Source organism: Boleophthalmus pectinirostris, unplaced genomic scaffold (assembly GCF_026225935.1).
Source record: "Boleophthalmus pectinirostris isolate CB_2022bp ecotype Guang Dong unplaced genomic scaffold, ASM2622593v1 HiC_scaffold_12, whole genome shotgun sequence".
NCBI classification, from domain to species: domain Eukaryota; kingdom Metazoa; phylum Chordata; class Actinopteri; order Gobiiformes; family Gobiidae; genus Boleophthalmus; species Boleophthalmus pectinirostris.
In genome coordinates this window covers 36,800,199-36,821,731 of record NW_026571018.1, presented here as the reverse complement: position 1 = coordinate 36,821,731, position 21,533 = coordinate 36,800,199, and the positions used below count along the sequence as shown (strand labels likewise).

General features: G+C 41.3%; 1 protein-coding gene and 2 non-coding genes across 3 annotated transcripts in view; 2 read left to right on the top strand and 1 right to left on the bottom strand.

Annotated features, from left to right (window-relative positions):
- The window catches only part of fstl4 (follistatin-like 4), a 433,986-nt gene that overhangs the window by 156,531 nt on the left and 255,922 nt on the right, over nt 1-21,533 (bottom strand). The gene's annotated exons all lie outside the window — the stretch shown is intronic.
- On the top strand, nt 17,555-17,627 carry trnar-ccu (transfer RNA arginine (anticodon CCU)). Its single transcript has one exon. It is a non-coding gene; the product is annotated as a tRNA-Arg (tRNA).
- Nucleotides 19,106-19,178, top strand: trnar-ccu (transfer RNA arginine (anticodon CCU)). Its single transcript has one exon. It is a non-coding gene; the product is annotated as a tRNA-Arg (tRNA).

Here is a 21,533-nt window from a genome sequence, read left to right as displayed (position 1 = left end):
TCTAAACCAGGATCTAAAACCAGGTCTAAACTAGATCTAAACCAGGACCTCTAAACCAGGTCTAAAACCAGTCTAAACCAGGTCTAAACTAGGAGGTCTAAACCAGGTCTAAACCAGGTCTAAACCAGGTCTAAAAACCAGGTCTAAACCAGGTCTAAACCAGGTCTAAAACCAGGTCTAAACCAGGACTAAAACCAGGTCTAAACCAGGTCTAAAACTACCAGGTCTAAACCAGGACTAAACCAGGTCTAAAACCAGGTCTAAACTAGAGTCTAAACTAGAGGTCTAAACCAGGTCTAAACCAGGTCTAAAACAGGACTAAAACAGGATTTAACAGGACTAAATCCTGCCGCGTGGACCGTGTCTCTTCCTCTTCTATCAATAATACTTTTAATTTGGTTCAGTAAAGTCTGGGCTTTTTATTTTCTTTTATCAAACAAAACATCTTATCTGAAGATTTCCTCGTCTTTGCTTCTCTACAGCAAATCAAGTAATCCAAAGTATTCAGATTACATTACTCACTCTAAGTAATTTAATGGATTACGTTAAAAACTACATTTTGAGGTATGTAATCTGTAATCTGTAGGGGATTACATTTTAAAAGTCACCTTCCCAACACTGTGTATACAAAAACTGATTTGTCCCAGTTTTATACAATAAACGTCCCAGGTGTTTTTATTTTTCACAAATCTGACCCTGTTAACAGTAAAAGAGGTATATTTTGTCATTTGTTTAGGTAAAATACAGAAAAGCTGCTTAAAAATGACCAAAATACAAAGAAAAAGTGACGATACTGACTCACATGTTAGTCATGAATGGGCCGAGTACAGAAAAATTGTCCTTAATTACACTCGTTTCGCAATTTTACTATTACCGACCACCACAACCCGAAGGTGTCCCAGTTTTTGATTTTGAAAATGGAGTCACTCTATTCTTGCTGCGAAGGTCCTAAGTAGGTCTGGGTATCATTAAAAAGTTGCCGATACAGTAAACTGTGTCTCGAAACAGTGCACTTTCAATTCGATACGATATATTTCAAACTGATGCGATACGGTTCAATAAAAATAAAGGCTAAATCATGTCTGTGATACTAAAATGTCTTTGTTAAACCACTTCTTGTGCAAAATTAATATGAAAAACACCCATATGAATCCTCAAAACTGTGAAAATGTCAAATGTGTCGCATAAATGAGTTTCCTTCCACTAAACAAGCAACAAAACTGTAGCTGTGACAAAATAATTTAGTAAAATATACAAAAAAATATTCTTGACGATATATGGATACAGCAGCCCGCGATACTGATACTGTATCATCACGATAAATAATATGATATATCGATATTTTGATATTTTTGCACCCCTAGTCCTAACAGCTGTTGGCCTGATTCATCAGACGGTTTCACTTTGTAGAAACCGTCTGACCTCACAGTGTTAGAATTCGTTCGCTCGACAGTAGGCGAGTACTTTTTGTATTTAACCAATCGCTGGTATTTGGTCATGACGTATGTAATGCGCCGCTAACAGGGCTGACTGGTATATTAAGCTTTTTCCCAAATTCCGTAGGAAGAAGAACAATAACGTCTTTCCCCTTGATAAAATTCACCAAACATTCTCTTTGTTCCGGCTTTAAATCCTCGATCTCGGGAAACGTTGTCAACACAAAATATATGACTCTTCGCTGATTGGCTGGTGCCTGAACTTGCGCTTTTTTTTCTGCAAACCGTCTAGTGCAGGCATGTCCAAACTATGGCCCGGGGGCCAAATGCGGCCCTCAGACAAATTTTTCTTGACTCTCAGAGTTCCAGATAAATTGGCCCAAATTACCTTGCCTCAATTAAAAATTATTTTTTACTGCATGTTTTTTGAATATCTACCTTGATAAAGCTCATATTTAATATTTAGTTTGTGGTTTTAAGGATCTTAGCATGAATAAAGTCTGATGGCTCATTCTAGATAGAGATAGATATTTCAATTATTCACTGTAATGAGCACCAGTCTACAGCCCTCGATCGTTGTGGGATTAATCAAAAACAAACGAAACGAAAACAACGAGCAGGCAAACAGACAGGAGGTACAGCTGCTGGAGACCTGGTGCAGAGAGAACAACCTCTGTCTGAACCTTTCAAAAACAAAGGAGTTGATAGTGGATTTTAGGAGGAACAGCTGTTCACCGTCGCCTCTACATCATGAGCACAGAAGTTGAAAGGGCGTCCTGCTGGAAGAACCTGCGTCTGCACATCACCGACAGACTCACTTGGTTCACTAATGCAGCGAGCATTGTTAAGAAGGTCCACCAGCGTCTGTATTTTTTGAGGAGACTCAAGGCTGCTGGACTAGGCCTCCTGCTCTCATGTCTTTTTATCGGTGTGTAGTGGAAAGTGTGTTGACCCAGTCCAGCACAGTGTGGAACGGCCACTGCTCAGCCCAGGACAGGACAGATCTACAGCGTGAGGTCAGAGCAGCAGAGAAGATCACTGGATGTGACTTTACACCCATCAGTGACATTTATGAGGAGCGTTGTAGAAGACGGCCTCCAGGATCATGGGGGGGGACGCCTCGCACCCTCCCACCACCTGTGTGTTCCTCTGCCTCTGGGAGGAGACCGAGGAGCATTAAAGCCAGAACATCTCGGCTGAAGTTCAGCTTCTTTCCTGAGGCTGTCAGACTTGTGAACAGTGCACACTGACTTCCTGCTTGGGCTGCCTCTCTATCTTGCCATGTTTTTTTTTTTTGTTTTTTTTTTTACTACTTGTTCATTGGAACTGCTAAATGTTGTTGTTTTGAATGTATTTACTTTTTAACATTGCTTATTTATTATTGTTTTTATCTCTTTCTGGATCACTGGGCCTCGGGGAGCACATTTCGTTCTGTCATGTGTTTCTCTCGCATGTTTGAATGACAAATAAAGAACCTAGAACCTGAACCTTGAACCCTCTGCTTCGTCTGTGTTTAGACATGTGGCCCTTGATGAAAAAACGTTTGGACACCCCTGGTCTAGTGTATTCTGATTCCTGACCTAGTCTCTGGAGAGAAATGACACTGAGCGGAGTCACTAGGTGGCGCCAGCCTGAACTAAACAGCTGCGCCACCACACAGACAATCTGATGCCAACACTGACGCCACCATGCAGTAACCTTGGTCCTTGGTCCTGAAGAGTTTAAACACAGAATGTCCACAGACACAGAGCGAGTATTAATCAGTGAAACGCTTTAAATTCCAAGAGGAAATGAGGTTTGTCCAAAGTATGGTTACTATAGCAACGTCAGTGCTTGAGCTTAAGTATCTGGGCATGCTCAGTTTGAACAGAGCCAGATCGGGTAACGACAGAGGATTTACTCTTTTCCCCTGTTATTTGTTGCCTTATTTTGGTGCATATATTAAGTTAAATGAGCTCCATGTCGTCTATTTACACTTTTACATAATATGATCTTGTTTTTCCTCCAGCGCGCTGTAGGTGACGGTCTCGTGTGAATTCACTTGTGTAAATGTATTTTCGCATGTTTCATTTCCCTGTGACCACAAAAGCGCTCCAACGCACTCACTTTCCATTTCACAACCGAAAGCGCCTTCCTTCTCCAAAAGCACCTGAACGCACCGTGAGACCAGAGCATCATTTTTACCTTTTAAACCGTTCTTCGAAAAAACACCGTACAGAGATGCCCCTCCCCGTCCTCGTCCTCGCCAGCATCTCACGTCTCTAAAGTACATTCTCAGTCCGGCGTTGCAGGCTAAAGGCTGACGGAGCTTTGTTGTTGTTGTGTATGTCGGCTTCGGGCAAATCCGTGCTAATTTGTTATTGTGGGATTACAGATGCGATGCTAAAGGGCACCGCACACGCCCCCAGACAAACGCTTATTAAAAGTCAAGGCTAATATACACTAGGCTGTACGCTAACGAAACAAAGGAGAGGAACAGCGCCGGGAAACTACACCAACAGGCCCGGAGAGAAACGGAGAAACGGGCCTGGATCACAGGACCTGGGTTTGATTTTTACGTCCATGTTTTTAGCAAAATGCAGAGGCGGGACCGAGCCGATGTTTTGCAAGTTTCAAGTCTTTGGCCTCAAGTTCGAGTCAAGTCCCAAGTCAAATACAGGCAAGTCCAAGTCGAGTCTAGAGTCACTGGTTCATAAGTTCGGTAAGACTTTATAATAACTACACCTTATTTAGCCTTAATAAAGCATGAACAAAGACTTAATTAATAATGATTCACGCTTAGTAACTGCTTAATTACTACCTTAATTAGCGCTTGCGCTTAATTTGCCTGGGTAACACTTTATAATAACTACACCTTACTTAGCCTTAATAAAGCATGAACAAAGACTTAATTAATAATGAACAAAGATTTAATTAATAATGATTCACGCTTAGTAAATGCTTACTAAAGGATAATTCGTCTTCACTTTAGAAAAGCTCTCAAAAAGACTTAACTAACAGATAACAGCTGCCTGAATTATCATTGCATTATTAGTAAATTATTCTCTCATAGTTTACTAATGATTAATAAATGCTCAAATGGTTAGTTCATGAGTAAATTAATATGAAATAATTATGAGTAACTATTTACAGCACAGGCAAAGGTAACACTTTATAATAACTACACCTTATTTAGTCTTAATAAAGCATGAATAAAGGCTCAATTAATAATGAACAAAGACTTAATTAATAATGATTCACGCTTAGTAACTACTTAATTACTACCTTTATTAGCACTTGCGCTTAATTTGCCTGTGCTGTAGTTACTTGTAATTATTTCATACTTAATTACTCATGAACTAACCATTTGAGCATTTATTAATCATTAGTAAACTATGAGAGAATGATTTACTAATAATGTAATGCAATGATCATTCAGGCAGCTGTCATCTGTTAGTTAAGTCTTTTTGAGAGCTTTTCTAAAGTGAAGACAAATTATCTAATAACTAATTTACTAAGCGTGAGTCATTATTCATTAAATCTTTGTTCATTATTAATTAAGTCTTTGTTCATGCTTTATTAAGGCTAAGTAAGGTGTAGTTATTATAAAGTGTTACCATAAGTTCAAGTCAAGTCCAAGTCGTCTGCTTTGAGCTTCAAGTCATTTCGAGTCTTTAAACCAAAGTACCAAATAGACATTAATTAAATCTTTGTTCATTATTAATTAAGTCTTTGTTCATGCTTTATTAAGGCTTAAGTAAGGTGTAATTATTATAAAGTGTTACCCAGAAATCCGGCGTGTTCTTCAGTCAATGATATATTTTTTTTCTCGTAAGCAGCCATATTTGTTTTGTCTCTGATTGGCCGATCCACCCGTCAGTCACGCCCGTCTGCGCCCCGAGGTGAAGATTCGCCGGTGACCAGACTCACATTTTTTATAACGCTCCGGTAGAAGCGTGTATTCCCGGGTCCTGGGGAAAATCGCTATGGCAACGGTCCTAATTCCCCATCGCCCTCAGACCCGGGGACGCTCGACAGCCGCTTACCGAATCTTGCCAACGCGTCGTGCCAATCACACGAGTGTTTCGCCGCTCCTATTACGGGTCTGCGTCGTAATGATCTGTCTTTGACTTTGCGAAGAAGTGAACTCGGAGTATTTGTGTCCTGCCGGGCGGCGGACTGGCGGCTCTACAACACTTTCTGCCGTCGGTTAATTTTACTCTCAGCACCAAATGTGTTAATTGCAAAAAACACTTTAAATTACCTCATATAGTATTACATCGCTTCCAACGTTGTAATCATCTCCAAATGAGCTCTACGGCCGAGCCAAGTTAGGTACAAGTTGTAACGAGTGGGTTTTGGCAGCGGAAATCAATTACATAATTCTCCGACTGCATTTATTTAGTTGTAGCAAAACAAGCAGGTTTCCGATTCCGCGGAGACGGAGAGACTGTCAGGAAAAATACAACGAGGAGCAATTTCACCAACACGGACCGAGGGAACGTCTAAACCAGGACTGAAACCGGACTAGACTGGGACTAGAACAGGACTAAACCAGCAACTAAACAGGACTAGGACTAAAAACAAAACTGGACTAGAGACTAGAACAGGACTAAACCAGGCAACTAAACCAGGAACTAAACTAGGACTAAAACTAGACTAGAGAAGGACTAAACCAGGCACTAAAAAGACTGAAACTGGACTAGACTGGGACTAGAACAGGACTAAACCAGGCACTAAACCAGGAACTAAACTAGGACTAAAACTAGACTAGAGAAGGACTAAACCAGGACTAAACAAGACTGGACTACACTGGGACTAGAACAGGACTAAACCAGGCACTAAACCAGGACTGAAACTGGACTAGACTGGGACTAGAACAGGACTAAACCAGGCACTAAACCAGGAACTAAACTAGGACTAAAACTAGACTAGAGAAGGACTACTAAACCAGGACTGAAACTGGACTAGACTGGGACTAGAACAGGACTAAACCAGGCACTAAACCAGGAACTAAACTAGGACTAAAACTAGACTAGAGAAGGACTAAACCAGGCACTAAACCAGGACTGAAACTGGACTAGACTGGGACTAGAACAGGACTAAACCAGGCACTAAACCAGGAACTAAACCAGGACTGAAACCGGACTAGACTGGGACTAGAACAGGACTAAACCAGCAACTAAAACCGGACTAAAACAAAACTAGAGTAGGACTAAACCAGGAACTAAACTAGGACTAAAACTAGACTAGAGAAGGACTAAACCAAGCACTAAACCAGGACTGAAACCGGACTAGACTGGGACTAGAACAGGACTAAACCAGCAACTAAAACCGGACTAAACTGGACAAAACTAGAAGAGACTAAACCAGGACTAAACCAGGAACTAAACTAGGACTAAAACTAGACTAGAGAAGGACTAAACCAGGCACTAAACCAGGACTGAAACTGGACTAGACTGGGACTAGAACAGGACTAAACAGCAACTAAACCAGGACTGAAACCGGACTAGACTGGGACTAGAACAGGACTAAACCAGCAACTAAACCCGGACTAAAACAAGACTAGAGCAGGACTAAACCAGGAACTAAACTAGGACTAAAACTAGACTAGAGAAGGACTAAACCAGGCACTAAACCAAGACTGAAACCGGACTAGACTGGGACTAGAACAGGACTAAACCAGGCACTAAACCAGGACTGAAACTGGACTAGACTGGGACTAGAACAGGACTAAACCAGGCACTAAACCAGGAACTAAACCAGGACTGAAACCGGACTAGACTGGGACTAGAACAGGACTAAACCAGCAACTAAAACCAGGAAAACTAAACTAGGACTAAAAACTAGACTAGAGAAGGACTAAACCAAGCACTAAACCAGGACTGAAACTGGACTAGACTGGGACTTAGAACAGGACTAAAACTAAACCAGGAACTAAACAGGACTAAAACTAGGACTAGGACTAAAACTAGACTAGAGAAGGACTAAACCAGGCACTAAACCAGGACTGAAACCGGACTAGACTGGGACTAGAACAGGACTAAACCAGCAACTAAACCCGGACTAAAACAAGACTAGAGCAGGACTAAACCAGGAACTTAAACTAGGACTAAAACTAGACTAGAGAAGGACTAAACCAGGCACTAAACCAAGACTGAAACTGGACTAGACTGGGACTAGAACAGGACTAAACCAGCAACTAAAACCGGACTAAACCAAGAATATAAGACTAAACCAGGAACTAAACTAAGACTAAAACCAGACTAGAACAAGACTAAACCATCAGTTAAACCAGAACTAAAGCAAGACTAGACTTGGACTAGAATAGGACTGGAGCCGGACTAAACTAGCAACTAAAACCGGACTAAAACAAGACTATAGGATTAACCAGGAACTAAAACCAGACTAAAATAAGACGAGAGCAGGACTAAACCAGGAACTAAACCAGGATTAAAACCAGACTAGAACAGGACTAAACCATCAACTAAAACCAGACTAAAACAAAACTATAGGACTAAACCAGGAACTAAAACTTAGACTGCAGGGCTTAACGCTCAATTCTGATTTTTATTTTTTTGTGAAATCCGATGTTTTTTCGAGGTCGTTCACATTTCCAATTAAATGTGACTTGTATGTGACTCCAGTGTGAACATTAAACGGCCCAAAAGTGTCCCACATGTGACACTGGAGACACGACGACGTCAACCGCAGCGAGCGTCTCTGTGTTTACAGAAGTTGTCCAAACATGGACGCAGCATCGAGCACCTGGAGATTTTAAAGTTCCTCTCGTACCGGCAGTGTTGGGGAGTAACAGATTACATGTACCAGAGTTACGTAATCAGAGTACAAATTATGAGTAACTGTATTCAGTTACAGTTACTGTTTCATTGAGCGGTAATTGGATTACAGTTACTTTGTTGAAATAAATGGATTACACGGTGTGATTTTCCTGTTTTCACATTTTAGGCTATAACCCCCCCCTACCCCTTTTTTTTTTTCCCTGGTAATTCCACTCACTGCCAGAAACTAAACCAGGTCTAAAACCAGGACTAAACAGGACCAAAACCAGGTCTAAACTAGATCTAAACCAGGTCTAAACCAGGACTAAAACCAGGTCTAAACTAGATCTAAACTAGATCTAAAACAAGTCTAAAATCACGTCTAAACCAGGACTAAACCAGGACTAAATCCTGCTGCGGGGACATGTTTCCTCTTCTTCTATCAATAATATTTTTAATTTGGTTCAGTAAAGTCTGTGCTTTTTATTTTCTTTTATCAGACAAAACTTCTTGATGTTACGATTTTCGAGTCTTTGCTTCTCTACAGCAAATCAAGTAATCAATAGTATTCAGATTACATTACTCACTTTTAGTAACTTAATGGATTACGTTACAAACTCAATCTTTTGGGGGTTTGTAATCTGTAATCTGTAGGGGATTACATTTTAAAAGTCACCTTCCCAACACTGTTATTACACATGTTCTTTAATACGCAGTGGAGTTAACAGCTCTTCTCTGAGTTTTGGTCACGTCTGCTTAAATGTGCAAATGTGAATCTAATATTTTACAGGATGTATCGTATTTTGTGATCAAACACTTCCCCCGACTCTTCACTTCTGCTCCTCTCCACAGGTGTCAACTTCTCTCTAAGCACAGTTCCCTAAAATCAGTCCGGCGTAAGAAACATCTCACGAGTCATTTCTGTCCGTGCTCTTCACCGAACTGTTCAGACGTAACAAACTTCTCACGAGCAGCGGCCCCGAAACGCCCCGAGCGTGATGAGGCCCTCGATATTCATAAACGCTTCATATTTAGCCACATTTGTTCCTCTTCGTCCTCCTCCTCCTCCTCCCCTTCCTCCTCTAAAGCAATCCCATTACACAGCTCCACCTGGCTGAGCACACCTGCGCTCCTGGCCCGGTCTCCTCCATTACAAACATCATTAAAAGTCCAGTGAAAAGAGCTGCTGATCGCTCAAACCGACGCGAAGGAGACGAGAGGAAAACAAGACGCAGACGAATGAGTGGAGGGGAATAAAAGACGGCACTTAGACCTCGGCGGATGGAGAGAGAGAGAAGAGGAGATGGAGAGGCTGAGGGAGGATGAGGAGGATGAGGAGGATGAGGAGGATGAGGAGGATCAGGGTTCTGCTGAGTCCAAACATTATTAAGGAAAATAAAAAGTCATCTGTGAAATGTATGAGATGATGTCGACCATTTGTGAAAATAACCAAAAAGTGATTAGAAAAGAAAACTCAGTGTTCTTTGAGAATGGTGTTTTTGAGCATCACATTTATAATGAAACATAACCAAGGTATTTCTGTTTCCCGTTATTATCTTGTGTATTATATGTACTGTATTGTGTCACAGTTTACAGGCCGAGACAGAAATGTGACATGGTGAAGTATGGACTTGTCCTTGTCTTTATATTTCTCTACTGTATGTAGCCTGAGCTCTTACAGTTTAGAAAAAAGATACAACAGAACCTGGTTTGCCAGGTTAACCTGCAAACAGTGGCTAGAACTCACGCCTCACAGCAAGAAGGTTACATGTTCGATCCCTGGGTCACCTGGACTTGTCTGTATGGAGTTTCCTCGGGGCACTCCAGTTTCCTAGCCAGACACCTAGTGCCTCCGCTCAGTTTCATTTCTCTCCAGCAACTAGGTCAGGAATCAGAATACACTAGAAGGTTTACAAAAACCCCAGAATTTTCCTTTGTCAAACACAACTTTGCATTTTTTGTTGCACCTTTAATTCACAAGTTCACCTCACAGAAAAGACGTGTTCACTCTCTGCTTTGTTTATTGTTGTGTTGGCAATTACTTGGACACCACTGAATGTTCCGGCGCATTACATACTTCACGACTAAACAGCAGCGACTGGTTAAATAAAAAAGTACCTGCCTATTGTCGAGCAAATGAATCCTAATGCTGCGAGGTCAGACAGTTTCCACGCTGATGAATCAGACTAGTACACTGTAGCCAGGCTGGTGCCACCTAGTGCCTCCGCTCAATTGAATTTCTCTCCAGCGACTAGGTCAGGAATCAGAATACACTAGACGGTTTGAAAAAACTCCAGAAGTGCGAGTTCAGGCACCAGCCAATCAACGAAGAGACAGACATTCTGTGTTACAATGATTTCTGAGATCGAGGATTTAAAGCCGAAACAAAGAGAATGTTTAGTGAATTTTATCAAGGGGAAAGACGTTATTGTTCTTCTTCCTACAGGATATGGGGAAAGCTTAACATACCAGTTAGTGCATTACATACGTCATGCCCAAATAGCAACATTTGGCAAAATTTTGAAAAGTACCCACCTACCGTCGAGCGAACGAATCCTAATGCTGTGAGGTCAGACGGTTTCCACAAAGTGAAACAGTCTGATGAATGAGGCAACCAGTTTCCCCCATCAGCTCAAAACATGCACCGTAGCCAAGGTCCCCAGAGTATTAAACCAATGTGGTCCAACCCCCAACCCCCCTCCCCTGTCTTCCTGTCAAAACATAGTACACATAAACATTTGTCATACATGATTTAGACAGACCGGGGGAATGGTCATGTACTCTTGATTTGTTCAGTATTATCATTATTACTGTTGTTGTTATTATGAAATTAGTGTTAATGTGTGGCCATTTAACATTTTCAAGTGAATAAATAATACATTTACTAAAAATATGTTTAAAGTATGTGTCCTGTGGTGCCCCCCTCACTGCTTGTGAACGGTTGTGCCACTGGCCCATATAGATAATCCAGCCTCGAGGGTCCTGACTAGGCCTAGCAACAAGATCATGGAGATACAGTATGTCCCCGGGCGCGAAACACAGAGGACAATTTCCCAACAGGGATAATAAAAGTACTACAAAAAAATAAATAATCAAATAAAAATAGAGAACATGTATAATAATTTGAATGAATAGTTTTATTACTAGTGTGTCAGTACCACAGTGAAGTACTAGACCACGTCACGATATTAAAGGTTGTATAGAGGATTTTTTTAAGGGAAGAGAAATACAGCGACAGTCCTTGTGCGCGTTCAGAATGACTGTTGAAGTTTCCTGTCTAGAAGTAATTCAGCGACCGACGCGTCAGTTTTTAGACCCTTCGTCTGCTTCGGTCGCGCCATCGCTGGACGAGATCTCCAAGAATCACCTCAGTTTGGCTTTGCTCCTTTTCATCTTCTCTTCTTCTTTCGGCGACCTCAAAAACGGACTTTCTTTTGCGGCGAACCGGTCGTGGATTCTCGTCCGCCGTCGCGACAAACTTTGTGCGAAATGCGAGGAAGCGACAGTTCGAAAAAGCCTCTAAGAACCGCTGCGTAAACCACGTAATCCCCGCGCTCCGACGAGTCAGTTACACTAGGGAGTTTGATTGACAACCTAACAGCCAATAGAAAATGAGGGAGCCTCGTTTTCTATTGGCTGATGTTTATCTGGCCACAGTTGATAGATTTTCGTTCTTTTTTTTTTGGTCATCATAATTACAAAGCTGCTGCGTCTCTGTAATGGTATTTTAATCTTTCACTGACAGTTTGAAACAAAAAAAAAATCCTCCATACAACCTATAGCTAATAGTTGTTATTTACATAACAACTATCTAAAAACACTCTTAAGAATGTACTACAGTCACATCTGACCCTGTGTCTCCAGAGTCTTCACCTGCAGATAAAAACACGTCCAAGTTTGTCTCATCCTCAGTTTATGTTCAGGCCTCATGTGAAGCTCAGAACCTCCAGAATTCCCTCCCTGAGCTGCAGACGCTGCACTAGCACTGACTCAGGATTGGTGTACGTGCTGGGGTTTAAGTAGAGACCATTCAGATCAGAAAGAGACATTTTAGGTTTAAACACACTGGATTTCAGCGCTGAAACTGGCAACACAAATAAGAGACTCAAGTGAGGCTCATTCTGCTGTCAAATTATAACATAACCAACTTGAGCATCATGTCCAAAGTTGTTGCGATTAAGAATAAATCAGCGTAAGAGCTGCTGGCTGTTGGTTTGAACAGGTTACCTTGTGTCTGGCCACTCTGCTCTACGTCTTCTCAACTCATTTCTTAGCTGTCAATCAAGTTCACTCAAAGGAGAAAGCCAGCCAATAGGAAATGAACAAACTTTACACCGGAGGAGACAAGGAAACAGAAATTGGACGGGGCCCGCTTCACGTCGTCGCCGTCAGACGTGTCACGGCGAACGGCTCCCCCTGGTGTTGGCCTCACACGGCGCGGCGTTTAACCTTGAGCGCGTGGTGCGAGTCGATGGTGTTGTATTAGCCCCCGCTCACGTCTCGCCCTCGCGAACGTCGATCCAAGGCCACAATCCCCAATCCGCTGATATGTACAGAATGTGTGTGATAAGTCAGTAACACCGGGAAACCAACCAGGCGTGAGGGGGAGTTCAAGTGCTATATATATTTTTTGCTTTTCCCCTTTACATTCCACTAATGAATCTACTGTACATCACATCAGGTTTGTGAAGTTGTATAGCGTAGTTTTGTATCATGCTTTTGTATATTTATGGAAATGTTGAGTGAGAGTGTGGATGACGTGGGTTTGTGGGGGAAGTTCGCACTACTAATCATAAGGATAGGGCCCGGGAGAGATCACTAGATTACTCAAACATGCATTTCTCAGGTAATCACTTGTACAGAAACTACTTTTTTCAAGTATGATAAAAAAAAATATATATAATAATAATAATGTACTCATGGAAACTATATAGAAACAACTACATGATGCTACCTCAGACAGTGACTTCTGTGTCGCGGTGCAACATCACACAAAGAACTGAGTGGGCGGGGCTAAATGTTCAAAGTAAAACCTGTTCCTCAGCCGTGGTTTGAAATTAGGTATAAGCTCTTGAATTTACAGTATCTCTAGGATTTATTTAAATAGAGGTGTTTTTAATTGCAAAAAAAACACCTTAAAAACATCTTTAAAAACCTTAACCTTTACATTAAAAATGGAGTCAAATGTTTCTGCACACATAATTAATGTTAATGAGGCATTAACCACTGATAAATTCATTCAAAAAGTGCTAAAACAAGCTGTAAAAGTCGGTCACATGCTGCTGGTCCTACATGCCGCTATTTAGACATCGACGTCTAATTGTCAGAGTAGCGGCATAAACATTATTTTATTATTTTTCAAGTGTCACACTACCTTGAATTTTTTATTTTTTTTTCCATTGTCAGAGTAGCAGCACTTTACTATTTTGCAAACATTCTGCTTTTCCGACATGAATAATATTCTATGTGTTATATATATTATATACTATTAGACGTTACAGCCTATTATACTTTGTGCTCTCAAAGCACTTGGCCACACAGGACATCAGACAGAGGGGAAATGTCCTAACTGATCGCCGCTGGGATATAGTCATGCATTTTAAAAAAGAGCATAGGCCAGCCTTCAGGAAAATATGTAATGGGCATGGGGTTGGTTGCTAAGCGAGGATGGAGGAAGCGCATGGACTGCAAATATTTGTCATTATAAAGTTGGCTACTGTGTGTGTCGGTTTTGTGTGTGACTTGATAGTTGGTTGCTTCAGTAGAATATCGTAACTCAAAAAATAAATAAATAAATAAATACAATTTAAAAAAAAAATAACACAATAGTGATACTAAAAAATGAAAAAAATAAATCTGCTATCCACAAGAGACAAAGCATCTCCGCTGTGATGATGTTTGCTATGACGTCAGCTCCCACTGGGCACCACAGTTTTCTTAAGTTGTAATAAGTAAGTTGTAATATAATAATCCATGGGTGTCATAAACTGTAACAGACAAAAGCAGAAAACACCAAGAGCGACCCACGTCCACTGTAGGACTTAATAAGGAAAATCTTGATTTTTTTTCCAGTTTCCAATTGAAAAAAAAAAAAAAAAAAAAAAAGTTTGTGTAAAATTGAGAACTTGTATTTTTATTTTCTTCTGATGTGAATTTTTTCATCAGACAAAATTGCGATGTTTATATTTTTAACAATATATCGTGCAGCCCAATTATCTTTTATTGTTTATAGTTCAAGTTCATTTCCAAGTTTGTTGGATTTAAATGTCTTTAGTGTTTTCCATTTTTTTTTTTTGTTATCATAGACTTTATACCAGATATTCTAGTTTGCTTGTTTATAAAATAACTCTTACAGTGTTGTCACATCTCCCTCAGTGATATTAAATTGCCTCGTACATTGTTAGATCCTTGTTGAGCTTTATTCCGATCGATATTAATGAAAACCAAAGAGCAGAGGGAGAATCCACAGCCTCACAGCTCCGCTCCTGCAGCAGCTGCGCTCCACGCTCTCTTACATGACTCACATTAGCCACAATAGCCACATTAGCAACGTTAGCGACATTAGCGACGTTAGCCACATTAGCGACGTTAGCCACATTAGCGACATTAGCCTCATTAGCGGCGTCAGCGGCTCCATTGTGATTACTGGGTTTAATTCAGTGGGGCTTCACGGACTCCGTCTAAACCACTGATACTGTGATACCGTTTATAAAACCATAAAGAACAATGTCGTCCTGTCATTCCACCCACTTCACTATAATCACTATGACATAGGCGCAAATCAAAATGGCCATGGGTACTTCCTCCTGCTGTATACGCGAGTTTCAGCTGACGTCATTGTTATTAAAAGCCCGCGTTGCATGCTGGGAAATATTTGCTTGCTGGGAAACACGGTAGCGTCAAACACAGTGCGTAACCTCGCGTATTTATCCCCGATAAAGGTAAATTCCTGCTGCATTATCGGATGCACAAATAGAAGCACGGAAGAAGGAAAATGTCTTTTTCGTATTCTGAGTGAAAAGAACCACTAACGGTGAATTAAATGACTTCCAAACATCCGCAGAGCAAACGTAGAAGATCCTAACAAACCGTGGACTCCAACAAGTTCAACAACACATCGAGACTCTTGGAGGTTTTCATCTTTTCTGCTGTGAATGGCCCAGGAGTTTCCACCAAGTCATTGTGGATATCGCCAAAGTGAATATTTGTCCAGGTAGTTGGCGATTCCGACCAGAAATTTGGTTTGTTCCACCTTTTGTCGGGGTTGAAAAGGGTGATTTGTCGTCCGTCGATGTTTATGACCAATTTCTGGTCAAATGGTCTTGGGTCCTCTGCCGTTAGACTGGATAAATAACCAGGATCAATACCCTTCACGTGCTTTCTCGCTCCGTCCATCATGTTGAATTAGTGTTTATTGCTGCCGACTAAAATAATTCCCAGCATGCAACGCGCTTTTGTCAACAATGAAACTCGCTTTTACAGTTTTCTTAAGCTGTTTTAGATGAATATTGTGATTTTAAATGTCCAAATTCTCTAAAAGTCCAAAATCACACTAAAGCAGAACCAGAGTTAAACCAGGACACAGGACCAGAACTGAATCGAGTCGAAACCAAACAGAGACCAAACCAAATCCACACAAGTAGGGATCAAAATATTAGCCAATAACCAGTATTAAGAGACACACACAAATGTCCCATATTGTTAAGAGGAAGTTAAACAATGAACTTATAACACAAAAGAAAAAACTGTTTTGTAACCATTATTTATCCTCCAAATCAGTTCTGAACAGCTTCAGATGAATACAAGTTTACATTATGAGATATTCTAGTTCAAAGTTTTCTAGATGTTACTTTTCAGTACAAGTATCAATATTCAATACAAGTATCGTATCAGTGCATCCCGACTCAATCAGGACCAGTCAGCTCTAAACCAGGACTAACCCGGGACAAAAGCGTAAGCCATCCTTATGTTGGTGCTTTCTGTTTTCAAGGTTAAGGAGTGTGTGTGAGATGACCAACTGTTGCCATGGAAACGATGCACCAAGTTACCCTTTGATACTTGTACGCCGGAAAACACTACATTTCCGTTGTGCAAGAGCATCGTGTCAAGAGCTCGGGGTTTAGGACTGCGCTGTAAATGTATAAATGCAAAAGAAACCTGTAGAACTCGAATGATATCTTATCTTAAAGTGAACCTGGACATGTGCTTTGTTTCATTTGAACATGTGTGTGTGTAATTCTGTATCTATATCTAATCTGTCTCCCTTTTGACTTCATATAGTGGTCATTCAAATGTAGAACTAGGCACTAAATCCACTTTGTTACTACTAAACACTGTATATGGTATTTGAAAAGTATTGCGTCTGGTACTTTTTTGGACTCGGAACAGCAGCGCAGACTAGATACTTGCAGCTTTTTGGACAAAAACAGAGTGTGCTGCCTTCAGTGATAGTTTCAGGATGTTCAGTACACAAACCATTTTGAGGAATTGGCTGTTAGGTTGTCAATCAAACTCCCTAGTGTAACTGATCGCCAGATCTTTTTCGAACTGTCGCTTCCTCACATTTCGCACAAAGTTTGTACGAGAATCCACGACCGGTTCGCCGGAAAAGAAAGTCCGTTTTTGAGGTGAGCAAAGCCAAACTGAGGTGATTCTTGAGAGATCTCGTCCAGCGATGGCGCGACCGAAGCAGACGAAGGGTCTTAAAAACTGACCGTCGGTCGCTGAATTACTTCTAGACAGGAAACTTCAACAGTAATGCGCACAAGGACTGTCGGTTCGAGTCTCGAGTCTCATCTGGGGGTCTTTCAGCACAGTGGTGTAGAGGAAGTGTGCTGGGCCTTTGTGTCCTTTGTGCTGGGCCCATAACCCAGAGGTTGAGGAATTGAAACTATCCTCTGCTAATGTAAAGACTTTTGAGGTAACACAGGAGAGTCTAATAGAAATCTAAATAAAAAAAATTAAAAAAAAGATTTGGGTAATTTCAGGATGTTCAGTACACAAACGACCACCTCCCATATGCAGTCCCCCCCAAACTCCCTCTGGTCTGCGAAATATTGTCTGATATAAAACTGGTCCGTGGCAAAAAAAGGTTGGGACGACTGTTTTAGACAATTTCTTTCCGCTTCTCTGTGTTTAATAGAGCTTAAGAAAGTGAACACCCCCAACCATATACAGCCCCAGTGGCCTCCTAAAGCCAGGGATTGTGGGTTTGATACTTGTCTTTAACATTACAGACACAAGCTTAAAAACAGGATGAACCGTGGATCTTGACCCTGTAACATAAGATCCCAGTGATGTCAGGAAATCCCTTGATAAAATCTGCCACACTATTATGTTTACAGTGTGGCACACACAGCCCCAGTGGCCTAATGGATAAGGCACTGGCCTCCTAAGCCAGGGATTGTGGGTTCGAGTCCCATCTGGGGTGTCTTTCAGCAGAGTGGCGCAGAGGAAGCGTGCTGGGCCCATAACCCAGAGGTCGATGGATCGAAACCATCCTCTGCTAATGTGAAGACTTTTTGAAAGATAAAAGACTATCACAAATCACTGGAAAATGGACCAGTGATCACAAATAGTAAGAACTCAAGAATAACGCACAAGAAAAAGAGGATACCACCAGGATTCATCGTGGCCCTTGACCCTTTAACCTTAGATTCCAAGGATTTTAAAAAGTCCTTTGTGTAAATCTGGCACAGTCTTTTGTTTGCAGTAGGGCACGCACAGCCCCAGTGGCCTAATGTCTAACACACTGGCCTCCTAAACCATCATTCAGCAGAGTGGCGCAGAGGAAGCGTGCTGGGCCCATAACCCAGAGGTAGATGGATCGAAACCATCCTCTGCTAATGTAAAGGCTTTTGAGGAAACACTGGGGAGTTTTATCATAGAAAACTAAATTAAGGGAAATATAAAATAACAGCACTGGGTAGTTTCAGGATGTTCAACACATAAACCGTTTTGAAAGATAAAATGATATTGCAAGTCACTGGAAAATGGACCAGTGATCAGAAATAGTAACAACACAATAGAAGCTCACAAGCTTAAAAACAGGGTAAATTCAGCGAGGCCTTTGACTCTGTAACCTTACATTCCAATGGGTTTTAAAAAGCCCTTTGTGTAAATCTGCTGCAGCCTTTTGTTTGCAGTAGGACACATACAGTCCCAGTGGCCTAATGGATAATGGCCTCCTAAATGAGGGATTGTGGGTTTGAGTCCCATCTTTCAGTAGAGTGGTGCAGCTGAAGGGTGCTAGGCCCATAAGCCAGAGGTTAATGGATCAGAAACATCCTCTTCTAATGTAAAGACCTTTGAGAAAACACCAAAGACTCTTATAGAATATAATCCTATGGAAATCTAAATTAATGGAAATTTAAAATAGTAATAACAGTTTTGGGTAGTTTCAGGATGTTCAGCACACAAACCACTTTGAGAGATAAAATAATATCACAAATCACTGGAAAATGGACCAGTGATCAGAAATAGTAACATTACACACACAAGCTTAAAAACAAGATATTTTGAAAGATAAAATGCAAATTACCAGAAAATGAACCAGTGATCACAAATAGTAAGAACACAATAGTAACGCACAAGAAAAAGAGGATACATTCATCGTGGCCCTTGACCCTTTAACCTTAGATTCCAAGGATTTTAAAAAGTCCTTTGTGTAAATCTGGCACAGTGTTTTGTTTGCAGAAGGGCACGCACAGCCCCAATGGCCTAATGTCTAACACACTGGCCTCCTAAACCAGGGATTGTGGGTTTGATACTTGTCTTTAACATTACAGACACAAGCTTAAAAACAGGATGAACCGTAGACCTTGACCCTGTAACATAAGATCCCAGTGATGTCAGGAAATCCCTTGATAAAATCTGCCACACTATTATGTTTACAGTGTGGCACACACAGCCCCAGTGGCCTAATGGATAAGGCACTGGCCTCCTAAGCCAGGGATTGTGGGTTCGAGTCCCATCTGGGGTGCCTTTCAGCAGAGTGGCGCAGAGGAAGCGTGCTGGGCCCATAACCCAGAGGTCGATGGATCGAAACCATCCTCTGCTAATGTAAAGACTTTTGAGGAAACACAGGGGAGTTTTATCATAGAAAACTAAATTAAGGGAAATATAAAATAACAGCACTGGGTAGTTTCAGGATGTTCAACACATAAACCGTTTTGAAAGATAAAATGATATTGCAAGTCACTGGAAAATGGACCAGCCATCAGAAATAGTACTTAAAAACAGGGTAAATTCAGCGAGGCCTTTGACTCTGTAACCTTACATTCCAATGGGTTTTAAAAAGCCCTTTGTGTAAATCTGCTGCAGCCTTTTGTTTGCAGTAGGACACATACAGTCCCAGTGGCCTAATGGATAATGCACTGGCCTCCTAAATGAGGGATTGTAGGTTTGACTCCCATCTTTCAGCAGAGTGGCGCAGAGGAAGTGTGCTGGGCCCATAACCCAGAGGTCGATGGATCGAAACCATCCTCTGCTAATGTAAAGACTTTTTGAGGAAACACTGGACACTCTTATTATAGAAATCTAAATTAAGGAAAATTTTAAAAATAACAGCACTAGGTAGTTTCAGGATGTTCAGTACACAAAACATTCTGAAAGATAAAATGATATCGCAAATCTGATTAAAGCCTTCTGTATCTGACACAAACACCTGGTTGCAGGGGCAGAGTACCTCATGTGGATACCTGTTAGATCAGTCACACTTATTCTGCATAAACGCTGCTAATTTAGATACGAAATGTGATTCTTGTATTAGTTTGTCAGTTTAGATTTCAGGCTTTTTGTCAGTTCTTCAATTTACTTGTTTAAAATGTGAACTTTGAACAAAATCGGCAAGTCACAAGCCTATTGGCGAAGCTCGTGAGAAAAATCGCAATTGGATATTTTCCCTAAAAGGTTCAGTCCTACACTATGACATGTGAAATACTTCTTTAACAATACCAGCCTCCTTCAAACAGCACAAACCAGCTTCAAAACGCCCTGTCCCCTGCTTCTGATGATGATGATGATGATGATGATGATGATGCTGGTCACATTTTGTTCCCTGTAGTTTGTGGGATTACACGGAAAGAGCCAGGCCCATTTTCAGCGCAGAGGGCAGAGACGGCAGGAGATGTAGTGTTGTCACCATACTAACATTTCAAGCTTCGTTTTGATACTAGGGAATAGATCGATACTCAAGACTGATTCTGATACCACAAATTAAGGCAAGGCAAGGCAAGGCAAGTTTATTTGTATAGCACAATTCGTACACAAAGTAAAAAGTGTTACAGAAATACATTAAAAATCATAATAAAAACAAATCAAAACATAAATAATCATGAAGATTAAAATTAAAAAGAGAGACATAAATTGGAGAAAGAGTGCGGATGAAAACCTTTCAGTTATATGCACAGTTAAACAGAAATGTTTTGAGCCTGGATTTAAACAGCATCACAGAAGAGGCCTGTCTCACATGTTCAGGAAGACTGTTCCAGGTTTTAGCTGCATGAACCTGAAACGCTGACTCCCCTTGTTTAGTTCTGACTCTGGGCACCAGCAGGAGGCCGGTCCCTGAGGTCCCAGAGTGCGAGATGGTTCATATGACACTAACATGTCCAGATGTACTTTGGGCTCGGCCATGAGAGACTTGTACACAAGTAGAGCTGCTTTAAAGTCTATTCTCTGAGGCACAGGAAGCCAGTGCAGAGATGAGCACAGGACTTATGTGCTCGTACTTCCTAGTTCGAGTAAGGACCCGAGCTGCAGCGTTCTGGATGTTCTGCAGCTGTTTCACAGCTCGTTTGGAGAGACCAGTGAGCAGACCATTACAGTAGTCTAACCTACTGGAGACAAACGCATGGATAAGTTTCTCCAAGTCTGCTTTTAGACAGTAAACCTTTGATTTTTTGCTATGTTTTTTAGATGGTAAAAAGGCTGCAGATGTTATTGATTTTATGTTGACTGTTAAAGTTCAAGTCTGAGTCCATTATTACCCCGAGATTTCTTGCTGATTTGAAGGTTTTAGAGAGAGAGACTGGAGACTGCTGACACTGTCCCTTTGTTTCTGGGACCAAACACTATGACTTCAGTCTTGTCAGAGTTTAGCTGGAGAAAGTTGTTTTGCATCCACCACTGATCTGTTGGATGCAGTGACCAAGTGACTCCACTGTCCATAGTCTCCTGCTGCCAGAGAGACGTAGATCTGAGTGTCATCTGCATAATTGTGGTTACGACACGTTATTGCTGCTTATTAACTGGCCTAATGGCAGCATGTAGAGATTTGAACAACAGGGGGCCCAGGATTGACCCCTGAGGCACCCCACAGGTCAGGGCCATGTCA